We start from the raw sequence: 4,114 nt of genomic DNA on the forward strand, positions 1-4,114 counted from the left end.
TCCTCGAGGTTCGATTTTTTCTCTTGTTGGTAGGGTGGTTGTTAGAAGCCTGGAGGTGGTGGTGGTCGCTGATTTCCTTGGCCTCCCCATGAGAAATTTGGGTGGTTCCTCCAACCTGTATTGTAAGTATTACTATAAGGATTATTTTGAGATCGAGGATTATTACCCATGTAATTTAACTACTCGTTCTCTATGTTGTGGGTAATCTGGATTGCTCGATCCACCTCCACTTGCTTTGCACTGCATTACTGGGTGAACCTGTGAAGAACTAAGAAAATCATCAATTTTCTTATTCAAGAGTTCTACCTGATTAGAGAGCATGGTGACCGAATTGACGTTATAAATGCCGGCTACTTTTGTTGGCTTTGTCCTCATTACTTGCCACTGATAATTATTCAGTGAGAACTCTTCTATAAATTCATGAGCATCTTCAGGTGTAACGCCCCCACGCCCAAAACCGTCGCCGGAGTCGAGTTCGAGAAGTTACCGAACATAATTTATCAAATTAAAAACTTCAAATCATTTGTTTCTACATTCACAGCTTTCTAGCTACCCACGTCACAGTTACAAGAAAAATAATACCCTGAGTTACGAAACTCGAAATAAAAATCCGTAAATTTTCCCTAAATCTAGACTCATATATCTATTTACTAATTTTTTTCTAGAATTTTTGGTTGGGTCAATTAGTACAGTTTATTAGTTAAATTCTCCCCTGTTTCAGGGTTCAAGTGCTCTGACCTCTGTGTATTACGAATCAGATATCTCTCTATAAAGAATTTCAATGACTATGAGGTTTGTTTCTCTTAAAACTAGACTCAATAAGGAATCTGTAAATGTAAATAAAAACTTCTAATAATTTTTTAAAATTTATTATGAATTTTTAAAGTAAGAACAGGGGATCCAGAAATCACTCTGGCCCTGTTTCACAAAAGTTTAAATATCTCATAAAATATAATTTATATGCCTGTTTTGTTCAATCCACATGAAAATAGACTCAATAATCTTAAATTTCATAACTTACTCATCATTTAGTTCCATTTATACTATTTTTAGTGATTTTTCAAATTCATGTCATTGCTGCAGCAATATTCTGTTTTAATGCAAGTTTCATCTTTTCGTGAGTTGTTATGAACTAGATAACCTATTAAACTTCCATGATATCAAACATGATCTAAATTTAACCATCACCATGACTTATCAATATCAAACATTTTCTCAACCAATCATGGCTATATCATAAAATTATTTACACAAAATAAGTATATTGCTATACATGCCATACTTAAGTTTTACAAGCCATTTACCCAGATGAAAGTCCTTTAGATAGTGTGATCGAACCTTCGACCCGTCCCGATTCCCGAGCTGGCTTGTTCAAAACTACAGTAAATAAAGAGGAGGGAGTAAGCATAAATGCTTAGTAAGTTCATATGTAAATAACAAGTAACATAACAATACAAAAATACCAAACAACTTTAGCATGGTATCACCAAAACATATGTCATATTTCTAAACATCATTCATCATCTTACCACCTTATCGTTGATGTATCTATTATCAACCTGAGGGTTAAGAACATACCTGTCCAAAGTGTCCATTTCACAACACTTACCAATACGTCCTTTGCATCTTAAGTGTTCTTTCATTTCACTAGAAATTTCACCCGTTGAACACATCGGAATACAACTCGGATACACGGATAATTTGCACATAAGTGCCTCATATGTAATCAAGAAATCATGTAACCCGCCCCTAAGTGAACTCGGACTCAACTCAATGAGCTCAGGCGTTCGCATCCATAAGTGAACTCGGACTCAACTCAACGAGTTCGGATGCCTAGTTACATCTCACGAACTTGGACTCAACTCAACGAGTTCGGACATTCGCATCCATAAGTGAACTCGGACTCAACTCACTGAGTTCGGATGCTCAACCATCCTAGTGACATGTCACTTGTATCCTAATCTATTCCTAAGGTTCAAACGGGCTTTTTCCCTCGATCTCACATTTGTCGTCTTCCATGGAATATCGGAACCGATACTTGGTAGCAATTCATATTTATCAAGTAGTAAACATAATTTGCATATTACTCAACATTAACCACAAAGCATAATATTTCACGATTAAAAATCAGCGTATCATATAATTAACATCAATAACTTAAAAATAACAATTATGCTACATTATTTACACATGAACTTACCTTGGTACCAAAATATAAAGATTTTGCAATTTAGTCCACAATCTTTTCTTTTCCTCGATCGTGACTTTAATCTCGTTTCTCTTGATCTATAATGCCAAATTGATCTTATTTAATACATACATTCATCAAAACAGCATTTAATATGAACTTTGGAAAAATTACACTTTTACCCCTAAACTTTTGCATAATTACACTTTTGCCCTAGGCTCGAGAATTAAACTTTATTCCTTATTCTTATGTTTTATAACATGCTGATCATTTTTCCCTTCTATGGCAACATCAAATTCTTACTCTAACATATACTTGTGACTATTAGGTATTTTTACCGATTAAGCCCTTTTACTCGTTTTCACTCAAAACCGAGTAGCACAAGTTGTCTAACATAATTTAAAATCCCATATTCTATCATAAAACATCAAAATACACAAATTTCACCTATGGGTATTTTTCCAAATATAAACCCTAGGTTGAATTATTGCTAACACAAGCTTAATCGAGCTACCGGGATTCCAAAAACGTAAAGAACATTTAAAACGGGGCTTGGAATCACTTACTATGGAGCTTGGAAGCTTGAAACAAACCTTAACTATGGAGAACCCTTAAAATTTAGGCCTAATGAAGAAGATGGACAAAAATTGGCTTTTAATTTTGTTTTTAATTCATTTTAATAACTAAATGACCAAAATGCCCTTACTACTAAACTTTCCAAAAATTCCTTCCATGTCCTAATTTTGTCCATGAACTTAAAATTGGTCAAATTGCTATTTAAGATCTCCTAATTAATATTTCAATGCAATTTCATACTAAAAACTTCTAGAATGCAAATTTTGCAACTTATTCGATTTAGTCCCTACTTTCAATTTAAGCACTTTAGGCATAGAATTTCATCACGAAATTTTCACAAAATCATGCAATCATATCACAATCATCAAAATAATTATAAAATAATTATTTCTATCTTGGATTTGTGGTCACGAAACCACTATTCTGATTAAGCCCTAATTCAGGATATTACATTAGGTGTCTTATTATTGATAGTTCCGCCAGCAGCTGCGTCGATCATCTATCGAGTCGAATGATTCAAACCATTATGAAATGTTTGAACCTATAGCTAGAGTGGTAACCCATGGCGAGGGCATCTTCTCAAGAGGTCCTTGTATCTCTCCCATGCATCGTAAAGTGTTTCTAAATCCATCTGCACAAAAGAATAGATATCATTACTTAATTTGGTTGTTTTAGCCAGCAAAAAATATTTTAGTAAAAAATTTTTGATCATTTGTTCCCAAGTAGTGATTGACCCTCGTGGTAACGAGTTCAACAATTGTTTAGCCTTATTCCTCAACGAAAAGGGAAACAACTGAAGGTGAATGGCATCATCAGAAACGCCATTTATTTTAAAAGTGTCACAAAATTCTAAGAAATTTGCCAAGTGAGCGTTGGGATCTTTGTTCTGCAAAGAAACAAAATGAACAAATTGTTGTATCATTTGAATTTTGTTAGGTTTCAGTTCAAAAGTATTTGCAGCTACAGCAGGTCTAACTATGCTCGATTCAGTTCCTGTTAAAGAAGGTTTAGCGTAATCCTACAAAGTACGTGGAGTAGGATTCTGATTAGCAGCTATCATAAGAGGTAATGGATTTTCTTGGTTTTCAGCCATCTCCTCGATTGTGGTTGAAGTACCATTCTCTTGCTCTTCCTCTGTGTATTTTAAACTTCGCCTTATTTCTCCTCAGTTTCTGCGAACTGTGCGATCGATCTCACTATCAAACAGTAATGGTCTTGACGGGTTTCTTTTGGTCATAAACTAGAAAAACTTGTCAGAAGAAAAATAATGAAAAATTAGAGAAGAAAAATAAAAATTTAAATTGCAATAAAAGTAAAATGGCTAAAGTAATAAAAATTGAGTGTTCCTAA

General features: G+C 34.2%; 1 non-coding gene across 1 annotated transcript; it reads left to right on the forward strand.

Annotated features, from left to right (window-relative positions):
- The first annotated feature begins 3,321 nt into the window (after positions 1-3,321).
- On the forward strand, positions 3,322-3,428 carry LOC128287538 (small nucleolar RNA R71). Its single transcript, XR_008278238.1, has one exon. It is a non-coding gene; the product is annotated as a small nucleolar RNA R71 (small nucleolar RNA).
- The last annotated feature ends 686 nt before the right edge of the window (positions 3,429-4,114 follow it).

Source organism: Gossypium arboreum, chromosome 13 (genome assembly GCF_025698485.1).
Source record: "Gossypium arboreum isolate Shixiya-1 chromosome 13, ASM2569848v2, whole genome shotgun sequence".
Taxonomy (NCBI): Eukaryota; Viridiplantae; Streptophyta; class Magnoliopsida; order Malvales; family Malvaceae; genus Gossypium; species Gossypium arboreum.